Source organism: Monodelphis domestica, chromosome 1, assembly GCF_027887165.1.
Source record: "Monodelphis domestica isolate mMonDom1 chromosome 1, mMonDom1.pri, whole genome shotgun sequence".
NCBI lineage: Eukaryota > Metazoa > Chordata > Mammalia > Didelphimorphia > Didelphidae > Monodelphis > Monodelphis domestica.
This window is the reverse complement of record NC_077227.1, coordinates 611,895,260-611,919,716: the sequence shown is the minus strand read 5'-3', so window position 1 is coordinate 611,919,716 and position 24,457 is coordinate 611,895,260. Positions and strand designations below refer to the sequence as shown.

The following is a 24,457-nucleotide window of genomic DNA, read 5'->3' as shown; positions in this document are numbered from 1 at the left end:
GAAGGATTAAGTGAGGGTTTTAAAGAAAGATAACCATGGGCATGTTCAGAGGCAGTAGAGAAGGAGCCAGTAGACAGAGACTGAAAATAAGTGACAGAATGATTATGACAGAGAAGGCAATCTGTTGTAGGAAAAACAGGATAGAATGGTATCAATTGAATAGATTGAAGGGTTCTTTCTAGGATGGGAAAGTCAACCTAAGACAGTGATGGTGAACCTTATAGAGACTGAGCACCATGTCCCGCCACCCCCCCCCCCCTTTACCCTAGACAGAGGAGGGAGGAAGCATTCCCATTGGGCTGCTGGGCAGAGGGGTGGGTGATGAGAGGTACATGTGGAGAGGGAGAGAGGATGGCCCAAGCCCTCTACTCCCCTCAAGCTCTGCTCCCCTCCAGATATGTGCCATGCTATGAGAACTATGCTCCCCCCTGAAACCTAGCTCCTCTCCAACCATACAATGGGAATCATCTGCCACCTACTCAACAGGCTGCTGTGGCTACACCCTCAAACTTCATGTGAGACAGGGGAGGGAGGAAGTATTCCCATTGGGCTGCTGGGCAGAAGGGTGGGTGATATAAAAAAAATGTCCTCAGGCATGTGGAGAGGGGGAGGGGAGAAACTCCCCCCTTCTATCCCCCACTGCCCCAGTCTTTCTGGCTTTCTAATAAAGAATTCTGGTGGACCAGAATGTGAATGTGCCATAGATTCACTACCACAGACCTAGGGGGATGATGAATATTCCAGGATGAGGCAGAGAATAGCATATAAGACTGGAAAGGTAGGAGGAGGGTAGGTTATGAAAGCATGGTGAGCACCAAATGAGAATTTTGTGTCTGATTCTGGAAGTGATAGGAAGCCAATGATGTTTATTGAATAGGGTAATGGCATCACTTTTGGGAAATAGCTTTGGTGGATGTATAGCAGATGGATTGGAGGAGGGAAGAGACTTGAAGTGCTGAGGTAAATTCTGGGATGAGACTACAGTTAAAGCAAGAAGGCAAAGTCTGAAAATTCAGAAGCAAAGCCAACAGAGTAATTTAGAGAATAAGAAGGGTGTTTAGGACAAAAGAATGCTAAATTTCCTAATTTTCAAAAGTGGAAGAGAGTAGCATATGTAGGCAACTGAATTTAACTTTGATTTCTAGAATATTTCTCAAATCTGTTATTAAAGGATTGCTTGTGAGCATTTAGAAAAGGAAGTAGAGGGCAGCTGAGTAGTTCAGTGGATTGAGAGCCAGACCTAGAGATGGGAGGTCCTAGGTTCAAATCTAGCTTCAGACACTTCCCAGCTGTGTCCTAGGTTCAAATCTGGCTTCAGACACTTCCCAGCTGTGTGACCCTGGGCAAGTCACTTAATCCCCATTGCCTAGCCCTTACCACTCTTCTGCCTTGGAACCATCCAAGACAGAAGGTAAGGGTTTAAAAAAAAAAGAAAAGGAAGGAAGTAATAATCAGTAAGAGCTAGCACAGTTTCATTTAAAACATCAGACTAAGTGCATTTCTTTCTTTTGACAAAGTTACTAGATTGGTAAATCAGTCAGTGCCATAAGTAGAGATTTCAGTGAAGTATTTAGCCAAATTTCTCATGATATCTTGTAAATAAGATAAAGTGATATGGATTCAGAATCAGATCAATGAATAGCCAACAATGAGAGTAACCAGAGTGGGTGTGCATGCCAGAATGTGAAGATTCCTTCCCTCACCTCATCAGAATGGGGACTATGGAGCACTTACTTGGAGTCTGGTCAGATATCAAAGAATCCAAGATCATCCACTGCATCCTGGGCCATCATCAGTCATTCCGACTTTAGTCTTGCCACTGGGCTTTGATGACTTTGGCAGAGAGAGTGAGGCTGACAATTTTGTGTAACTTGGCCTCACTTAAGCCCAGTATGCTAGCAAGTTGACACTACCTTGTGATGTCATCGATGAACATTTTTTGAGGACTTGAGGTGTGGGCTGGAGAGAGGGGAACATGATAATTACCTTCAAGTGTTTTAAGAGGGATTAGTCAAGGATGTCTTATAAGACAGACCCTGTACTAAATCTAGGGATATAAAGAAAGGTAAAAAATAGCAGTACCTCCCTTCAAGTCTATTCTAATAGACTTGTCTATTACAAGTCTTTCTAATAGGAGCAACAACATGCAAACAAAAGCAACATATAAACAGGATATCTTTAGAGGTCATCCAATCCAAATTTTTCATATTTTAGATAAAGGAACCATTTCAGAGATGTTTAGAATCTTACCCAAGGACACAGAGTTCAGTCATTCTTAAGTTCAAAAGTTCTTTTGTGTCCCCAGAGGGTGGAGAAAGGAATAAGGTATGGAAGTTGTAGAGAAGTAAATCTAGGCTTGATGGTAGCAAACTTCCTAACAATTAGATCAAAAGTCAAATGGATTGCCTTACCAGGCCAGGGGGCCTCCCTACCTGGAGTTCTTTAAGCAGTGGTGGCTAGAGTGGCTAGATGGCTGGTGGTAGATGACCACATGTTGGGTTGTTTGTAGAGAAGACATATATAGTAAACTAAACTACATAATCTCTAGGGTCTGTTTCAATTCTGAGGGTCTTTCATTTTGTGATCCCATGTTGTGACTAAACTCTGGCAAATGTCTGAAATAACAAATGCTTCCTCTTTTGACCTTCAGAGGCTATTAGCACAGAGAAAGGGCACTAAATGGTTTCTACATTTATACTTCCATTCCTGAGGCTAATAGTCAACAAGCCAGTTACTATTAAAAACTAGAAGGTAGTTGTTGTTTTTTAATTCTGTTCTGATTAATATAAATATTAATCCTAAGCTTCATATTTCTTTGTGTAATAATAAAACACTAAATTGGGAACTGCTTCCAGGCTCTGAATTTTTTTTGTTACCCTTGCTTAACTGTTGGTTTAGCTGGAACATATATACTTTGTGTAATGTTTAGCAGAGACCCTGGCACATAGTAGGTATTTGATAAATGTTTATTGATTTAATACAATGAAGGCAGCTCTTCAGCTGCTCTCCTTGCACCTGTGTACTAGAATGGAATCAGAGTCTGTCCAGGGATGTAAAACTGGGGCAATTACTGCAGGCCCTGACCAACAGAAACTTCCCGTTCAACCATTAGTGTTGGCTTCTAGTCAAGCCTTAAACAGGGGACTCTTTGAAAGTCTTTGCACGAAGTTTGTCAAAACAGGAAGGAAAAGCCAAGAATCCAGAAAAGATTCAAGGCTCCAGGAAGAACTGATGCCGATGGGGAAAGGGAGGGAGGGCATCAAGGAAAGTCAATCCCCACAAAAGACTGAGATGTGTGCCAGTACTTTAGTTCAGTGGCTCTCAGGGTGATGTTGTGCCCCAGTGGTCATCCTGAAGGACTATTCTGGTGGTCTGTAGGTTAGTTTTTTGTTATACAGTAAATCCTGAATTAATTGGAACCCAAACAGTCTGAACCCCCCATTAATAGGAACTTGTTTATTTTTTGACAATAAATTTAACCACCCATCTCCTCATTTCTCTTTTAGGAAAAAAAAGAAGCAAATGGGGAGGGGGGGTGGAAAGGAAGAGGCTCATTTATGTAGTAATTTTTTTAATTAATCAAGCTTATCTTCACACTAAGGCTTTACTCTAGGGAACTTAATGAATGAATGATCATTTATTAAGCAAATTAAGCCCATAAGCCAAAATAGTCCCTGCCTTCAAAGAACTTACATTCTAATGGAAATCATACATAGGGGAGTGGTGGCTAGGGTAGATAGAGTACTTTGTTTCAGAAAGTGATGCTGATTAAATTAAGATAAAGAATTAAAAGGTCATTGTAATGAAAATCTCCATTTAGGATTTTCTAGATATTGTTGTGGTTTGATATTTCCTTCTCCAGCTCCTTTTGCAGAGGAGGAAACTAAAGGAAATAGGATTAAGTGAGTTGCCCAAGGTCACAAAGCTAGTAAGTGTCAGAGGCTGAATTTGAACTGGGAAAGATGAGTCTTCCTGATTCCAAATCCAGAGCTCTATCAACTGGGCTACCTAGCTTCTCTCTTATACTTTTCCCCTTATACTTTACCAAAATTTGATGCATGAATGACTGGTTAACTGCTTTTCACAGTCACCTGATATTATTTTCCTTCCCTGTTTGACATTTAAAGCTCCACATAACCCAGCCCCATCCTACTCTTCTGGGCCACATATCTTATTTCCAGCCCTGTATTCTTCAATGCAGTGACATTGGCCTCCTAGCTGTTCCAAGAAAGATATTACATCTCTCAGTTCTGGGCATTTTCTCTAGCTGTCCCTCATGCCTGGCACTTTCTCCCTCCTCTGCTCCATCTATTGACTTCCTTAGGCTCTAACTAAAAATCCCATCTTTTTCTACAAGCCACCTTCTCCACCTCATCTTAATTCTAGTTCCTTCCCTCTAATAATGACTTCCTACTTATCCTATTTATAGCCTGCTTTGTGTAAATGTTTGAATGTAGTCTCCTCCCTTAGGTTGTAAACTTGAGTCTCTGTCTTTTGCCTCTCACTGTAGCCTCAGAATTTAGCACAAATGCCTGCTACATAGTAGGCACTTAGTAAATGTTGATTGATTAATTTCCTAGTTACTCCAGTATTATGTCTCCACAATGGCAAGGGAGTAAGGCAACCCTGATCTAGGCTCCATGTTAGATGTTCTCTGTATCTGAACACTGTCCTTTCTCTTCCTGGGCATGGGTAAGCCATGCATTCCTTTCCTACAGTTAAACTGACCTTGAAACTTGGAAGATATAACCCTTTTAGGAAAGAAGAATGCAAATAGCATCCCTTAGGCATTTAATGTTTTCAAATGCATAAAATACATAGGATTGTAAAGGAAACAAACCATATTCAAATACAGTTATCTATTTATCCACCTGAACCTCTCTCCTGTCCTTCAGCCTCTCATTATACATCTCAAATTCTGGGTGTCTTAGATATCTTAAATTTGACATTTCCAAAATTGAACTCATTATATCTTTCCCAAATTTTTTCTCTTTTCCTAACTTTCCTTTTACTCTTGAGAGTACTACCATCAATTACACCCTAGGCTTACACCCCAAATGACATAATCATACCCCAGGGGACATCCTCAGCTTCTCAGTCCCAAACCCCACATCCAGTCTGCAGCAGAGTCATTGATTCTACCATTAAAACATCCCTTCTCTCTTAACAACATTGCCATTATTTTGGTGCAAGCCCTCATCACCACAAACCTCGATATTTACTGCCTCTCTGTCTCAAGTCTCTGCTCACTTCTTGATTATCCTCCACTTAATTGTCCAATCAGTCATCCTAAAGCACAGATTTATGTTGTCACCCCTTCCACATCCAATAAACTGCATGATTTGATATTACCTCCAGAAGTAAATATAAAATCTCCTTTTTGGTTTTTAAGGCTTAGTTCCTTCCTAACTTTTCAGCCTTACACCTTTTTCTCTTCCATTTACTCACTGACCCAGTAACACTGACCTACTGGCTATTCTAAGAGCAAGACTCTCCATCTGTTGGCTGTGAACATTTTCTTTCATACAATTTCCTCATACCTGGAACGCTTCCCCACCTCATCATTACCTCCTAGATTCCCTGACTTCCTTTAAATCTCAAATAAAATTCCATCTTCTATAGGAAACCTTTCCTAACCTCTCCTAATTCTATTTCCTTCTCTTGGTTAATTATTTCCTATTTATACCTTGTATATAACTTGGATTTTCTTTTTTTCATTTATTGTCTCCCTCATTAAATTGTGAGCTTTTTAAATGGAGGAATTATCTTTTGCCTCTTTTTGTATCAGTGTTTAGCATAATGCATAGCACCTGCCAGGCACTTCAGAAAGGTTTATTGACTGACTGTCACCTATACCCGAACTGCATCTTTCCTTTTATATATCTGCTTTCTAGCTTCTATGGTTTCTTTAGGACTCAGCTAAAATCCCACCTTCTTCCAGAGGCCTTTCTCAGTTCCTCCCCTTGCTAATGCCTTTTTTCTGAGATTATCTTCAATTTTTCCAGTATGGATCTTGCTTGTACAGAGTTGTTTGCATTTGCAAGGACTATCTTTAGTCATTCTTTGTATCCCAGTGCTTTATACATTGCCTGACATTTAGTAGTGGTACTTGGTACTTAACTCTGGTACTTAATAAATGCTTATTGACTTAAAAAATAAAAGCCCATATACCCAAAGTTAAGAACCCTTGAGTTATGTTAAAGTACTTGCAGTTTTTCAGAAAACTCAGATGTGACCAAAGTTTCCCAATAGTGAAAGATTGCAAAATAATAGAGCTTTAAAATTACCAAGATGACTCATAAATTAGTTATTGGCAGTGATTTTATGTGTGTTTGTGTTTTACTCTTTTCAGAACTATCACACTTTTAAAAGGGACTAAAATTATGACAAAAGAGAAATCCTTTTGCAGAATCATTAAGTCATATGGTACAGGACGTGGGACAGAGCTATAGCCCTTGGGGCTATAAAGACACATGATGGTATTGGCTTTTACAGGGTTGATTTTGGAGATGCCTTTCTGAACACTTTCTCCCCTTGTGGTTTCCCCTGGCAGGTTAAAACCTCATGAACACTTCAGCTTCACAGTTGGCATTGCTCTTCGTATGTCCATTTCTATCATCTGTGTACCTATGTATGCATACGTGCTATCTTCCAGTGGTAATCTTCCAGATCCCTCATGAACCATTTTCAGCTGAAAGGTTAACAGGGCAGGGACCCCACACATGTAGGTCTGGGTCTGATGGTGTAGGAGACATTATTAAAAATATATATGACCTGAAAAGGAGAAGAACAGATTGGTTATGTAGGAGGGCTGCATGAGAGATAATAGTAGGACAGCCTGAGTAGTACACTCATGCCATTGAGAAATCATTCCTTCCAGAAAGCTTCTACCACTGGGTAGATTCTCTATGAAAGATTAATAGAAAGACAGGAATATATTCCCATAGGTAACAAACTTGTAAAGGGGTAGTAAAATTTACCAGTGGAGGGAATAAAAAAAAAGTTGAATGAAGTGGTGGGTTCCCTCACCTTAAAGTCCTTCAGGCAGTCACTTTTTAAATATGTTATAGAAGGGATTCCTTTTGTGTATGGGTGGGACTAGATAGCTACTGAAGTCTCTTCCAACATTCAAGTTAATAATAATAATAATAATAATGGCTAGCATTTATATGGTGCGTATTATGTGCTTAATTCACAACTTTGAGAGATAGGTGCTATTTTTTCCATTCTACAGTTGAGGAAACTGAGGCAAACAACACTTAAGTGGTTTACCCAAAGTCATAAAATTAGTAAGTGTTTGAGGCTAGATTTGAACTCGGGTATTCCTGACCTCAGGCCCAATGTTCTATCCATTATGTCCATGTGGCTACTGTAAGGATAATTTTAGTGTTTTGATTTAAATCTAAATGATTGGTTACCAGGGAAAATTCCCAAATAATAAAATGCCCAAGTCAGCTGGGAATTGTGGAGATTTTAATTAATAGAGAGAGAAGGAATTAAGGAGAGAGAGAGAGAGAGAGAGAGAGAGAGAGAGAGAGAGAGAGAGAGAGAGAGAGAGAGAGAGAATGAATGAATTTAAACTGCTCTGGCTCAGGCTGAGCCAGGCAGTAGTTAAAGGCCTTGGCCAAAGTGGCCTCCCTGAGCCTAAGGGTCAGGGAGTCAGTCTTATCACTCACCACGAGATCATCTCCAAGCTGGGTTCCAGTCCTCCACTGAACTCAATCTCCTGAACTGAGTGACTTGCACCTGGAAACACAGCTGGGAAGTGTCTGAGGTCAGATTTGAACCCCAATCCTCCCAACTCCAGGCCTGGTGCTCTATTCATGTGTACCACTTACCTGCCTCTTTTTAAGCACTTACACTGTGTTGAACATGGTATAGCATGCTGTTTCTATTTTTCCCTTCCCATCTGGCTTTCCTTCCTTTCAACTTTGCTCCCATGTTCCCAAGAACCTTATCCTGAAAGATTGCATCCACCTTGGTATTCACATCTCATCAGTCCCTCTGCCCCTCCTAAAATGGCACCCAGGCTAGTCATCCCTTAATTTCCCATGCACCTACATGTCTTTGGCATTTACCATGTTGTATTTTTATCCTCAGCACTTAGCACAGTACCTGGTACATAATAGGCCCTTAATAAATGTTTATTGAATAATGACTTTATGTTTACTAGACTGTATTTGTGGCTTCCTCCTTGTAAAATTAACTTTTTTTTTACATTTTATTTTTATTTTTTTATTAATTTATTTAGTCAATTTAGAACATTATTCCTTGGTTACAAGAATCACATTATTTCCCTCCCTCCCCTCCCCCACCCTTCCCAATGCAATTTCATTATTACATGTGCTCTTGATCAGAACCGTTTTCCATGTTGTTGGTGTCTGCACTAGAATATTCATTTAGAGTCTGCATCCCCAGCCATATCCCCATTGATCCATGTATTCAAGCAGTTGTTTTTCTTCTGTTTCTACTCCTACAGTTTTCCCTCTGAATGTGGATAATGTTTTTTTCTCGTAGATTCCTCCAAGTTGTTCAGGATCACTGCATTGCCACTAATGGAGAAGTCCATTACATTTGATTGTACCACAGTGTATCGGTCTCTGTGTATAATGTTCTCCTGGTTCTGCTCCTTTCGCTCTGCATCAATTGCTGGACTTTGTTCCAGTTCACATGGAATTCCTCCAGTTTATTATTCCTTTGAGCACAATAGTGTTCCATCACCAATGTATACCACAATTTGTTCAGCCATTCCCCAATTGAAGGGCATTCCCTCATTTTCCAATTTTTTGCCACCACAAAGAACACAGCTATGAATATTCTTGTACAAGTCTTTTTCCTTAAAATTAACATTTTTTAAGAGCATGGACTTTCATTTTTGTCATCTTATCCCTATTATTTAGTAAGATTTAACAAATATTTATGGAATTTCACTTAAATGAAAACCTCAGGTTTTGCAATGAAATAACTTTGAAATCCACTTCAGTTCTCTGCTCCAGTCTTAGTGCCTGAGACTTCTCCCAAAGTACAGCTTCTTCTCTTTCCCTCTCTTCCCCTATGTGCCCCTCATCAGATCTCATACTGTGGAATGAAAACTTGGGTCGGGTTGCTACCATGACAGACTTAACTTTTTCTAAGAGGGAAGCTCCAGGTATATGTAGTATGTCTTCCTAGCAACACTTCCTGATTTAAATATCACTGGAAAATGTGAAATAAATATTCCTGATGCAGAAGGGTTCAGTTTTCAGCTGTGCCATGAACTAGCTGTGCATTGGATGATTCTAAGCCACTCTGTATCTCTTTCCTCATATAAAAATATAGATGGAAAGAGAAGGGAAGGGAAGGGAAGGGAAGGGAATGGGCATTTCAGTAAACAAAGAACACATAATCTGAGTGCAGCAACATAAACAACATTGAACATCCATAGTCCTCATCATAGTCCAATTAAGGAAAAGAAATGTGTTTTCTTAAATCTTCCTGGAGCAAGCTTCTTGGTCATTTAGTATGTAAAGTTTTACTGGGTGCTATTGTTTCCAATGGAATTGTCATAGTTACTGGGTAAATTGGTTTTTTGTTTTTTTCTGCTTCTACTCAGTTTATTCTGTACCAGTCCATATAGGTCTTCTCATGCTTTTCTGAGTCATTAATATTCATTGCAGCAATAACATCACAACTTGTTTAGCCATTTCCCAGTCCCAAACTTTGTTTCCAGGTCTTGTTGACCACAAAAAAGCTGCTATGAAATTACTGTAGAGAGAAGTTGGGCAAATACTTACAGCCCTTGGGTACTTCAGAGCAGTTCTAAATGATGGTAGTATTTCCGGATGAGGAACATTTATTTTGCATTTTAGTAAAGTTTCAAGGGATTCAGCTGTTTTAACCACAGTGATTCATCCCAGAGTCACTAATCATTTTCACAAGACTATGAAAATGACTGAGCTTCACAGTTTTTCATTCCAAAACCCCTTTTCTTCATCCTTTGATTTCTTCCTTCCTCAAAACAAATGTTCATACCCATAGAGATGTTATAATGCCCAATTTACAGAAAATCTTTTTTAAAAACAAGTTTCATTTCAGAATTATGTGCTTATGTTGCAAGTACCCATCAACTTGGGCCATTTCTTCTCTGTCCCTCCCATCTGTCATGCCTTCACTTCACCTTCTCTAAATAACTCTTTCACAATAAAATCACAAATGATCCTGGAACTGAATTTACTGTTCTGCCAGGGCCAAATCCCTGTCCCTTTGAAGATGAGAACCCTAGAAATGGAGTCAAAGGACATACATCCAAGTCCTATCTCTGTCACTTACTGTGAGATTCAGGATATCATTTCTTTTTTCCCCCCTAATTTAAAAAAATATTGATTTAATTAATTGAGAATATTTTTCCATAGTTACATGATTCATGTTCTTTCCCTCCCTTAGTCCCACTCCCCTCCTATAGCCTATGAGCAATTCCACCATATTATTAATGTTTCAGCATATCATTTCTGAGCTTCTCTGAGCCTTAGTTTCTCCATTTGGATAGAACACTGGACTTGGAGTTGGGAAGATCTAAGTTCAAATCTGGCCTCAGATACTTACTGTGTAACCCCGAGCAAATCACTTAACCCCTCTTTGCCTCAGTTACTCATCTGTAAAATAGGATCACTCTGGAGAAGGACATGGCAAACTATTCCAGTATCTTTGCCAAGAAAATGTCCATTGAGGCATGTAGAATCAGACATTACTGAATGACGGAATAACAAACAAAACAAATTATTTTAACAGTGCTTTTACAATCTTTTCACACAGTAGTGAAGGATGTACCCTATATAATCTGTAGGGCATCCTATAAATGCAAGTTATTAGTCTTACTTCAATATATATGAAATCATTAGGCTTTCTTAGTGGCTGTCAGACTTCATGTCTGACATGAGAAGAGATTCATCTATACCTCTTCCTGACCTGTTTGAGGTTTTCTTGGCAAAGATACTGGAGTGATTTGCCATTTCTTTCTCCAGTTCATTTACATATGAGGAAGCTGAGGCAAATAGAGTTAAGTGACTTGCCTAGAGTCACACAATTCTGAGGGTAGATTTGAACTTGGGGAGATAAAGTTTTCTGACTCCAAGGCACAGCACTCTCCACTGCACCATCTGCTGCACAAGATTATGTCTATGGAATAATGAAATCATAGAACTCCAGACTAGAAAGGATCTTTATAGATCATATATTCTGGTTCCCTAAAGGCAGGAAAGTTTCTATTATCACTCCATTTCTCAGATGAGACAAAAGGTGGGAGACTGTGGAAGGACAGTTCAATAATTCAATAATGAAAAAACAAGGAAGAATGGATTCTGGCCTGGAAGATTAAGAATTAGTTCCCACTTAAAGCTGACCTCTTTGATTACTTAACTGCCAAAAGAAGGTAAGAGAACTTAGGTTATACATTCATTCATTTCATTAATTAAACATTTTACACATGAGGAATTGAGGTAAACAGGGTTAAGTGACTAGCCCAGGATCACAAAGCTAGTTCTGAGGCCAAATTCAAACAAGAAAAATGAGTCTTCCTGATTCTATGCCTGGCATTCTATCCAGTGTGCCACCTAGTTGCCCAATCATCTACATAAAGAGGATAAATTGAAGCCCAGGAAAGTTTAAGAGATCACCAAGTAACAGTAAAAGGGGAGAACGAAGAGGCCCAAGACAAATCTTTAGAGATTTACAATTAATTACTGTAACATCCAGGAAGATCCAAAAAAAGAAACTGAGAAGGAACAGTCAAACAGTAGCAAGAGATCTGGGAGCCTTCCATTTAGAACTGAAACTGATAGTCTGACTTTTGTAAAAAGGGAAAGATTTGCCTTTTGAAATGACTTTTCAATGGATGGATCTCTCAAATGCAGGATATTTCACTGGCTGGTTGAATGTACTTTGGTGTAAATCCAGATTTGTATAAAGCAAGTAATACTTGACCATGAGTTGTCTGTCAACTTTTGAAGCTCTGTATGAATGTCAACTATTGTTATTCTTTCAAATCCTTCCCCTCCACACAATCCATGCACTAGCCAGACTTCATGATGCTGCCCAGCATTCTGATAGTTATCTGAATGTCATTGCTTGGGCAGTTTCCTATGCCTGGTCTTCCTGCTCTGCTTTCCCTATTGGAATCTTTGTGGAATTTCTACCCGGCTCAACACAAATGTCACCCTTCCACATAGATTTCCTCCAGTTTCCCATGGCATGCCTATTGCCTCAGAATTTATATGTTTAATTCAGCTCACATTTGTCAAGAACTAATTGTATGCCAGGCAGAGGATTCAAAGCTGAAAGGGAAACTAGAGATAATACAGTCCAACTCCCTCTTCCTACAAATGAAGAAACTGAATCACAGTGAAAATGACTTATCCAGAGTGACATGAATTTTAAATAGCAGATGTAAAATTATCATTTCCATGACTATTGTTCCATTGCTCTCTAAGGCACTCATCTTATATTGAATATTATCCCTCCTACACCATAATATTCTCAATAGAGCTTAAAGGGGGCAGCTGGGTGACTCAGTGTTTTGAGAGCCAGGCCTTAAAAATGGGAGGTCCTAGGTTCAATCTGGCCTCAGCAGACACTTCCTAGCTGTGTGACCCTGGTCAAGTCACTTAACCCCCATTGTCTAGTCCTTACCACTCTTCTGCCTTGGAACCAATATGCAGTATTGATTCTAAGATGAGAGGTAAGGATTTTTTAAAAAGGGAAAAATAAAAAGAATAGAGCCTTAGGTTCTAGTACAGTGCTCTGCACAGGATTTTTCGACAATTTAATGTGGTTTTAATTCTCTCCTAGCTTCTAGCTATTGCTCCACTAATCTCACTGTTAATTTGCAGTGCTAAACAGACCAGGTAAAAATTCAATCATTTATTGAGTTCTTGTAGATTTTATATCAGAGGAAAATTAAATTATTATATTAATTAAAATAATGTTTGGGGGATTTCAATGATCAATGCTATTCCTTAAATGAATTAATAGTCTTGGTTGTACACAAAATTTGGAGGCTAGTGACATCTTTTTGGTTCTCTGTTAAATGCTGCTAAGGATAGACATTCTTAGTTTTAAAGCACAGTCTTCTTAAATGTCTAAAATAGAAATGCTTCAGCCAGCATATAAAAGTAACTGAATATGGGAGTAGTTTCTCAAAAACACTCCTGGGCAATCACTGAGACTTTGAATGCTGTAAGATGGTATGAATTGAACTATTTTGGTTGGTTCCCACTGATTAAAGGGCAGAAGACCCCTATATGGATGCCTTTTCAATCCATTTTTCTTTTAGGACCCAGAATAATCTTCATACATAGATCTGATGTTGCCATTCTTCTCAAAAATCTTCAGTGGCTCCTTATTATGTACTATATGAAGTTCAGGCTCCTTTGCCTGGCCTTACTTCCAGTGTTTCCAAATCCTGACCTTCTAGTGCTCTTCAATTTAGCCAAACTGGATTATAATCTAACCCCTAAAGAAGTTTTATACTTTCTCATCTCCAGGTCTGTGTCTTCATTACTTTCTAAGCTTCAAAGTAAGACCTGAGCTTGAATCCTGCCTAAAATACCAACTATATGACCTGAAACAAGTCACCTAGCTACTTTCAGCCTCAGTTTCCCCATATGTAAAATGATATATTAATTGTATGCACTTTGCCAAGTTGCTGTGAGGATCAAATGAGAAAACATATTTAAAGCACTTTTCAGATCTTAATGTATATAAATGCTAGCTGCGATTACTCCTCCAATCTTTAAAGTCTTCCTCAAATGGTACCTGTTCCTTGAAGTTTCCCTTCATTCTCCTTCCCCTTTCAGGAAAGGAATTTTCTTCTCTCAGACTTAATATTGCACTCACTTTGCTTTTATGATGCATTTATTTGGTGTATTTTATATTTTGGTTTCCTGGGTAAGAGCTAATCCCCCATTAGACTATAAATTCCACAAGGATAAGGGCTGTTTTATATAAACTTTATGTCTTCCCCAGGTTCTAACACATTGCTCTATATTAAGTAGCACTTAATAACTATTTGTTCAATTGAATTAAATTTAATTGACTTGCATTCACTTAAATTGAGACCTGGTTGCCTCTAGGATAGTTCATAAAGGGTGAAGGGAAGGGAACAAGCATTTATTAGGTGCCTACTATGGGGCCAGGCAGCTGATTTGATCTTTACAAGTTGGGGCCTGAATTATTTCCATTTTATTAGGTGGGGCCATGAAGCTAGTGAGTGTTTGAAACTGATTCAAGGTCAGATAGATAATGCCAGACCTGAAGTGAGGAAGACCATCTTGCTGGCCTCAGTTTCCTCATCTGTAAAATGAACTAGAGAAGAATCTGGCAAACCTTTCCAATATTTCTGTCATGAAAACTGCAAATGAAGTTAAGAAGACAGACATGACTGAAACAAATGAACATTTCCTGACTCAAGGCCCAGTGCCTTGCCCATTTCACCACCTAAGAATGTAAAGGAGAAGTGTCCACATCACACCCTAATCATTTCCAAGGGGAAGTGTTATTTTTGAGGTTTGATCTCTTTAATAAAACTAAGAGTGCCAGAATACCAATCAACAATCCTTTTTTTTTTTCTTAAAGGTGACCTGATGATAGAATAGCTTGCCAGAATGAAAGAAAACTGAAGGCCCCCTAGGTCATTTTCAGATATCTGACCTCCATTGTACTTTTCCCACAATCCTGATTTAAAGACTTTATTCTGTCAGTTCTGCTTCCTTTCTTTTTGAGTTTTATGTTAAGTGCAAACACTCTCCTTCCATTAAAAATAGTGTTTTGAGCTTCTTTTTCCTTTTTGACCTTTTGTGGTATAAAGGGTAAAAGGGTGAAAATTCACAGTAGGTCCTGTTTTCCACCAAGGAAAGAAAACTCCTTAGAATTAATATCACTATCAGAGGGAAGGTTTTTTTCCCCCCCTGGAGGAATGGAATTATTGAAGTCTTGGTTGAGGGGGAAGTATATGCATGTGTGTATTGTAATATATTCATCCAATTGTTGTGGGGTGCAGATGTGTACCCCTGGGGTTTGGGAAGGATACCTTTTGCAAGAATGCAAGACCCTGAAACTTAACTTAAAAGAGAGATTTATTGGTAATGTTGAATTTTTGGCAAGCAAGACAGCATGAATGTTGCCCCCAGTTCTGGGGGTTTTATATTCTTTTACTGCAATGAGGACATGACTCTGGGGCAAGGGGCTGGGGAGGAGGTTTCCCCAAAGGCATGGGGGTGGTTCTCATGATTTGGGACTGATGGATGAGGTGTGTCTCTTTGTCTATCTCAAATCAATGGGATAATCAAAGGAGGATAATCTTTTTGGGGTCAGATGTTTTGGGTTGGGAGTCAGAGGGTGTAAGGGAGCAAAGGAATTTCCCTGATAAAAGTTTGCCTGAGTTCTGGGGGTACAATGCCCATGACACAATCACCCCATGAGTCTTTATTTAGGGCCTGCTATGTGCCAAGAACTTTGCTAGGCAATGGAAAATAGAGAGGCATTTCTGAGGCCAGTCTAGATTAGGACCCAAACTCAATCAATCAACAAACAAAATATTTACTGGAAATGATTTTGTATTCTTCTGTGTTCACCAAGGTATATGGTGCTCTAGGGAATACAGAAATATACTTCTGTCCTTTACACATCTGCTCAGGAGATACATGTTAAATAAAGGTGTAATATACGATTCAGTGATTAGTTATGAGATTCTAATAGGAAGGTAATAGGAACTGGTGTGACTTTAAGGCCTCTCATATCCATGTCCTAAAAGCTGCTTACTTCCTGAAATAACAGCCTCAGAGTTTCATCTTCAAGTTTTGGAGATCCAGCTAAAATACCAATAGCCTTTGGAAGAGAGACATTTTACATTCTCATCATTTGTTTCTTATTATAAAATATGCTTCTGGCAATTTTACTCTTCACATGTTGCTTTTTATACATATCTAGCCTCAAAAACTGAGAAAAGCATACAGGATTTTTAAAATAGCTTCTTTTCTCTCCCCTCATCCCCCAGTTAAGGTAGCTAGGTGGCATACAGTGGAGTCAGGAAAACCTGAGTTCAAATCTAGCTGTAGACATTTACTGGATATGTGATTCTAGATGCATGGGACAGAATAGAGTGTACTCTTCTCAGAATGATCATTTAGCTTATAAAAGTTATTTTGTTACCTTTTTGTTGATTGAAGACTCCAGGACAGTCTTGAAAAGGAAACTGATAAAGAACAGAAGGGGCAGTGAACAGCTCAGATCCTGAGTTGGGTTGGAAGCACTGGTGTTTTTATTTGTAGATCAAAACCTGGTGCAGGGGCCTGACAGGGGAGGAACCTTATGTATATATTGCCTGTTTGCTGCCTAGTCAGTCAGCACTTCTTAGCCCATCACTGGTGTGCTTTCTTTCATGAAAGGGAATAAACAACTGCCTCTTTTTACTCCTACCTTCTGATTCTGATTTTGTTTATTTGAGTGAATGGGGCACTGGTGCTCATTTTTGAGTGAGCCACTGTTATCTCACACAGATTGGTGTGGGATATGTCAATCAACATGGAAATCTAGAAATCCCCAGTTTATTTAGTTGGGAGGTAGAAACCCCAGGTTTTGACCTTGGCACAGAAGAGGTTTCCCCCTGACGGAAGGTCTCATTTCGCCAGACAATAGACATCCACTTCAGATTTGGGGCAGTAGGTAGCCTCAAGCTGAAGGTCCCAAGTTCGATCCTCCTTAGAATGAGGTTGTGATATACTGGGAAAGGCTTCTGGAGACAAAAGAGCTACTTGACTTCAGATGGGGTCTAACTCCCCACCTGAAGTGGATGTCTATTGTCTGGCGAAGGTCAAAACCTGGGGTTTCTACCTCCCAACTAAATAAACTGGGTATTTCTAGGTTTCCATGTTGACAGATACTTATAATAAAATTTTATCCCATACATGGACAAGTCACTTTACCTCTGTCTCAGTTTTCCCAACTGTTAAATGAAAATAATTATAGCATCTCCTTCACAGGGGTTATAAAGATAATATTTGTAAATTGCTTAGCACAAGGTCTGGCTCATAGCAGGCATAATTGTTTCTTTATTTTCTTCCTTATTTATAAATCTGAAATACACAGAGAATTCACACAGGTGAACCTTCTGATGGCTAGAACTCTCTCCCTTCTCCAGATCTCTCCCTTATTAAAATATTTCATGGCTCAGCCTAGGTCAGTAATGGTAAACCTTTTAGAGATGGAGTGCTGGGCCCCACCTTCACCCCCCTCAGACGAAGTGCTGTGCCCACCCTCAGAGACCACATGCCATGCTCCTCCCCCCAGTACCCACATGTTGGGTATACCTGTCAGCCTTTACCCCACACAGGGGTGGGAGGAAGTGCTCCCATTGGGCTATTAGGAGGCAGGGTGGATGAAGTGAGGAATGTCTTCAGCTGCTTGAGGGCTCTGCTTCCTCTAGTTCTTCCCCCTGTGAGCCACCAACCTATTCCCCTTGTCCTCCCATTGGACTGCTAGGTAGATATGAAAAAATATTATCAGACAAGGTGGAGATGTCATGGGCATTGTATCCCCAGAACCTCAGAGGTATACCTCTGAACCCCATAACAGAGAGAGGAAGTGAGCATCTCAGCCAAAGTCCCTCTGCCTTTCTAGTAACAGACACTGGGAGGTGGAGGGAGTGTGTGTATTGGGAGGGGGTCAGGGAAGGCAGCCTTGTGGCCACAGAGAATACTCTGTGTGTCATCTTTGGCACCCATACCATAGGTTCACCATAACTGGCCTAGGTGATAGTCCTTCCAAGAAGTCTTCATTGATTGCCCAATTATTAGTAGCTTTCTCTGAGTTAGCTTAATTCAAGAATCATTTTTTGAGTGCCTACTGTTGCCAGGAACTTTTCCATGTGCTGAAGATAAACACAAAAATGAAATATAGTAGCCTTCCTCAAGGAGTTTACATTGTTTAGGAGGAGGGATGATGACATGTACACAAATAAATACAAAATATATACAAAGGGTCAACTAGGTGTCTCAAGCCTAGAAATAGTTAGGTGTAGAGATGGGAAATCCTCAGTTCAAATCTAGTCTCAAACTCTTCCTAGCTATGTGACCCTGGAAAAGTTACTTAACTCCAACTGCCCAGGCCTTACTGATCTTCTGCTTTGGAACAGCTACTTAGAATCAATTCTAAGAGAGAAAGTAAGTTTTGTTTTTTGTTCTTTTGTTTGTTTAATGTATACAAAGTATTGTCATTGGGAGACAGCAAATTATCTTATATTTAGTTGGGTGGTTCTATTTGTAGCCCCCAGAAGAAAGTTTAGCCCTGGAGAGCAGGGGCAGTTTTATTTTTATCTTGGAGCCCTCAGGGTTAGCACAATTTCTGTCCCAGACTAGGTGATTAATAAGTGATGAATTAAAGATTCTGTCAAGGACTCAGCTACTCCTTTACTAATTGCATAAAGGATCTTGGGAAGTCTCTGAAGACAAACTGTTTAAGTACTTAATTGAAATTGAAATGACTGATAGACATAAGGAAAAAGTAGAATTAGCTAGGCTGAACATTAGAGTAGGAAAACCTTTGGCAGATACTTTAAAAGCAGGAGGAGCCCAGTCAAGCTTTCCTTAGTCAAAAAGAATTCAGTTTCTCTTGTAGAGGATTAAAAAAGACTGATGAACAGCAATTGTATCTTATCCCCAACCTGGAAGAAAGGAAGGCTAGATGCTAGCAATGGAAAGAGATTTTGGTAATGGAAGAACTAGGTTTGTAGGCTACATGGCCTTTTTGGGCAGCTCCCTCCTGGGATTCAATTTAAGTGAATTCAAATCAATTTAAAATATATATCATGCATTTTATATATTCACATATATACATGTTATAAACAAATATATACACTACAGTGTATGGAACAAGGTGTTACAACCTGGGGAAGACAAAGTTTATATTAAAGATACAAAGTTTATGTAAAATGTAACTCCTGCCCTCAAGGTGACTCCATAGTTGCCAGAAATTCAGTATTCCCCTTAGATACTCATGAAATACACATATTTGCCCTTGGCTTAAGGTCTGTTACCCTTCTTGGACTGGGGATAGGAGAAATGTTATTTTTCTGAGGATGAAGAATGACTCATTTATTAAACAAACATTAGTAATCATGTGTGCAAGGGACTATGTATTCACAAAGTTTTAAATCTCTGGGCCTTAAACTTTTTTTAAAAAATATGTTGTTAGCTGTATCTCAATATGATTTTACTTTGTATATTTAAATTTTATTTATATATTTAATTATATACATGCACACACACATATACATTTTCTATGTTTTGCTAGAGAAGGAATCTGTGATACAACAAAGTTTCAGAACCCCTGGTTTCTTTGGTTTTTGGCCCTGTGTTCTAGTGACATTTCCCTCTTCACTGTTCATCAAACAAGATACTCCATCTTTGGATTTTATGCTTTTTTACTGGCTCCCTCCATTCCATCCCCATTCCTATAATTCTCTCTCCTTTTTATTTCCTCGATTGCTAACTAAGGTCTGGCCTTCTATCTCCCCTTATTGATGGTCACATAGCTAGGAAGAGTTTGAGACTAGATTTGAACTGAGGATTTCCCATCTCTACACCTAACTATTTCTAGGCTTGAGACACCTAGCTGACCCTTTGTATATATTTTGTATTTATTTGTGTACATCTCATCACCCCTCCTCTCTTCCTAAACAATGTAAACTCCTTGAGGAAGGCTACTCCCAGAGTAGATAATTCCCTCCAAGATAATTCCAATTTATTCTCTATATAGCTTGTTTGTGCCTATTGTTTGATTGCTATATCCTCACTGTAGATTGTGGGCCCCTTGAGAACAAGGGCTATTCTTTCCTGATGGGGAGGGGGAGTTTGGTGATATTTCATTTTTTTCTTTTTTTTTTTGGCTTTCCAGGACTTAACATAGACCCTGGCACATAATAAATTAATATTGCAAAATTTAAAATGCTCGTTTATTTGACTTGACAGTTTGGCTGGAGGTAAAAGGGAAGAAGGGACCAAAGGGAATGCAGGTCTCAGAACCAAGGCCTTCTTTCTTTAGAAAGATGGGAGTTCATTATGAGAATAAGTTAATAGCAATTACTAACACCACTGTGTTCAAGGGAAAAAAAGGTATTTAATCAATCAATAGGCATATATTGATCACTATGTGCCAGGCTCTGTCGTAGGCCCTTAGGGGAGATGAAGAAGGTGGTAGTAAGGAACATTAATTGAAAATCACTGTAGTTTCTTTAATAATAATACGTTTTTAAAAATTTTTCAATCAGAAAGAAATCTTCCTTTTTCATCTTATGTCTGAACACACACACATACACATGTGTGCACACATATACATGCTAATTGAGGGGGGGAAATAAACAAAAATGTAAAGAATCCTTGTTTCAAACCAAACAAATTTCTGCAATGTACACATCAAAAAAAAAAAAACAAAAAAACTTATTTCTTATTCTGCACCAGTCTTTCTCTTGTCTATCAGTTGGGTAGTATGTATAATCATTAGGTCTTCTGTGGTTGATCATTTCATTAATCAGTGCAATTCAGTAACTGTTACGCATATGTGCTGGGGATGCAAATAATAAAAAGGCATTTCCGGCCCTCAAGTAGCTTACAAAGTAATGAGGAAAGACAACAAAAGAAAGTGGAAAAGGGTGAGTGGATGGAGATTGGGATGGGGATAAGGGTCATTGGATAGGGTAGAAGATGTCCCTTGCAGGAGTAACCAAGTAGAGCTGCTTCTGCTGGAGAATGGAGTTAGGAAGAAAATAAAGGTAGGCTTTGGGAAGAATTTACCACAACACCCTGTAGCCCTCTAACCTGTAACTGAGGGAGTTGGCAAGGGTGTTATCAACATCCTGGTGGTAAGATTTCAGGTGATCTTATCCTGGGGTTGTAATGACCAGTAGTTACCTGGGAACTGATCAGAGTTCCTGATTCTTTGCTTCTTTGCCATAACAATAACCTTAACCTTTTCTTTCTTTTAAACCCTTACCTTTAGTCTTGGAGTGAATACTGTGTATTGGCAGAAGAGTGGTAAGGGCTAGGCAATGGGGGTCAAGTGATTTGCCCAGGGTCACACAGCCAGGAAGTTGTCTCTAGGCCTGGCTCTCAATCCAGCTGCCCCTTAACCTTTTCTTGAGAGTAGTATGAAGGGTGATGTCACTTGGCAGTAGTAGAAGTGAACAAAATATGAAAAAAAAAAAGTTGAAAGGTTTTACTGTGGTTTTTCTAACTCCTTTTTTTGTATACTATCTTGTTACCTTACCATGTGTCAAAGGAAATTAGCAAGTTTGTGTAAGGATAATTTTTAGTGTTTTGACTTAAATTCGAAGTAAGTGGTCACCATGGGAAATTCCCAAATATGAAAATACCCAAGTCATCTGGGGATTTATGGAGATTTTAATTAATAAAGAGAGAAGGAATTAAGGGAAAAAGAGAGAGAGAGAGAATTAATTTAAACTGCTCTGGCTCAGGCTGAGCCAAGCAGTAGGAAAAGGCCTAGGCTGAACCTAAGAGAGAGCAAGTCAGTCTTATTACTCACCACAAGACCTTCTCCAAGGAAGGTCCAGTTCTCCACTGAATCTCCTGACCTTAGTTCAGCTTTTTTCTTCAATTCAACTGACCTCCTTTTAAAGAGATTTTTCTCTTATGTCACCTCCCCTAAATTTTCACTCCTACCAATCACAGTAGATGCTTTTTTTCAAGACTGCCCATTCTTAGTTCTCATCTTCTTTGGTTCTCACCTTCTCTGGTTAGATTACATCTTCTGAGTACTTCACACCTCTTTGTTAAGCTTGCCTTTTGTAAGTTACTTGACCCTTTTGTGATTAATTTAACCTTTACAGGTACTTAATACCTTTTTGTATTAGATCTAAAATTAGACCTAGCTTAAGGTTCTAACTTTACTATAAGGTATGAATTAGGGACTTTCATTGTTCAATCGGGAGTTTACAACTTTATCTTCCCGTAAGGCATTGTCTAATTAGGGTGGAGTAATTTTAAAAGTTCCCAATACATTCCTGATTCTTATTAGACTAAGTATCTTCATTGTTACAATAAGGGAATAGCTTAATAAAATCTTCTAAAGTATAGTCTGAGTAGTTGTTAAGATTCACATTTGTCTTTGGATTTGGTTGGTTTGCCTCAAGACTATATGATCTGGTTTGCAGACAAAGTGCCACCACTCTGAGAGTGGAGGATTTGGCAGCAGAATAGTGGGGAGGAGATAAGACCTGCTGGCATGACCATTCATTCCTTCTCTTTCCTTTTATTCTGGGGGGTAAGGAAGGTGGAGATGCCCAAATGAATGATTGAGTAGAGGTAAAGGAGCAAAAGATCCCACTCTATTTCAGAGATTGGTTAGGTTCAGAGAGGTCTGGTGTGTCTAGAGCTATCCTCAGAAATGTAAACTAGGCTCAGGTCTTCCAAAGATTGGCTATCACCCCAAAGCCAATTCAGACCTAGGCTTTCCTATTTTAAATGTTACCTGGACTAGAGGGATGATAGTAGTTAAATACCATTCATCTCTACTCATTTTTATTCATTTATAAAGCCCGTGTGTGTGATGTTCTATAAAAATACGGACATAGATATGATAGCAGGTTGTCATTTAAACAATGAAAAATAAAAATGTTGTTCTCTTGTGAACTAATTATAAAAATTTATACAAGTGGTTATAAGTAACAATATCTAGTATTTATATAGCACCTGTTATATGCCCAGCATTGTGCTAAGAACAAAGATTTCATTTGATCCTTACAACAACTTGGGAAATAGGTGTTTTTATTCCCATTACTGATAGGGAAGGTATACGGGCTACTGAAGCAAGTAATGCTGAAGCATTGCTGATAGGGAAACTGAGACAAAAAGAGGCTAAGTGATTTACCTGTAGTGGATAGAATGCCAAACCTTGAGTTGGGATGATATGGGTTCAAATGTGACCTCACAGATACTTCCTAGCTATGTGACTGTGGGCACATCAGTGACTGGATTGCTTAGCTCTTGTGTCTCTTCTGTCTCAGAATTGATTCTAAGACAGAAGGTAAGGGTTTAAAAAAAGAAAGCTGCCTTACCCCATCTCCTTTCTCTCTCTGGTTCTGGTTTGGTGACCCCTACATATATGATAGAAAAGTCAGGAATTGGGGTGTGGAGTAACATGGAAAGTGCAGGAAAAGAAATACTTAAACTCTTTGTTTTTATTATCTTCAAGACATCCTCCCCGCCTTTTTAAACCCTTACCTTCCATCTTGGAGTCAATATTGACTCCAAGGCAGAAAGAGTAGTAAGGGCTAGGCAATGGCTCACAATCCACTGAGCCACTTAGCTACTACCCAATGTGTGTGTATTCTACATATATTTCTACATATAGATTCACCTGGATGACATATAAGTTCCTTGGGAACTGGTACTGTTTAATTTTTGTCTTTATATTTCCAATGTTTTGCATACATAGAATTAGGGGCTGGATCTGTTGGCCAATTTATATAGATAACTCACAGATGTTATTACCTTTTGAAAGACTCCTTTTATCAATGCAAGCCAATATCTCCTGCAATTTATAGTCATATAAAGAGTTCTCTAAAGCACTGAAAGCCAAAGGTTTGCCCAGGGTATAGCCAGATGTAAACCAAAGTCTTTCTACATTTAAGACCAGCTCTTTCTACTATGCTAGGAAGTTGATAAATGTTTGATGATTGATTAAAAGAGGTTGAAATGTGAACTGATCCTTACAGCATCCTAAGGATTCTGAGATATAGAGGCAGGGAAGGAGCATATTCTAAGCTTGAGGGAGTTCCTGTGTGACACATTGGTGCCTAGGCTGTAACTACTGGAATGCCAACTACTGGGAATTATAAAAAGCTAGCAAATATTTAAGGTTTGCAAAGTGCTTTAATTATCTCATTTGATCTTTATAACAACCCTTTAAAGTAAGTTCTGTTATTGCCCTTATTCTTACACAGTTGAGGAAATAAATTGGGGCAGAGTTTGAACATAGGTTTTTGTGATTCCAGGTCCCACACTCTACAATGTGCCACCTAGTTCCCTCAATCAAGGAATCATAATAGGATCTCATGGTTGGAAGAGGCCACAGTGGCCATCTAGCCCAACTTATATCTTGTCCAACAAGAATCCTTATTACTTCATAGTCAACAACTAGTCTGTCCAGTCTTTGCCCTTCAGTTGAGAGAACTAATAAGTTGAGAAATAATAGTTGGCCACTTTCACTGGAATGATTCTTCAAATAACTTTTCCATGAAATTTAAAGGAGATGCCAAGATTTCTGTCTTATCCCATGTAATCGTTATGTTGAACTGTCAACATGAGCATTTCCCTGATTCCATGCCAAATAAATGTATTTCAGCCTCCAGGAAAGGCCAGACTTATAGGAGTTAATCATTAAACAATGAGCCTAAGGAGTCTTTGTTCTGTTT

The 24,457-nt window shown here is 39.0% G+C and overlaps 1 protein-coding gene across 8 annotated transcripts in view; it reads left to right on the top strand.

Annotated features, from left to right (window-relative positions):
- RIN2 (Ras and Rab interactor 2) overlaps positions 1-24,457 on the top strand; it is a 268,598-nt gene that overhangs the window by 170,914 nt on the left and 73,227 nt on the right. The gene's annotated exons all lie outside the window — the stretch shown is intronic.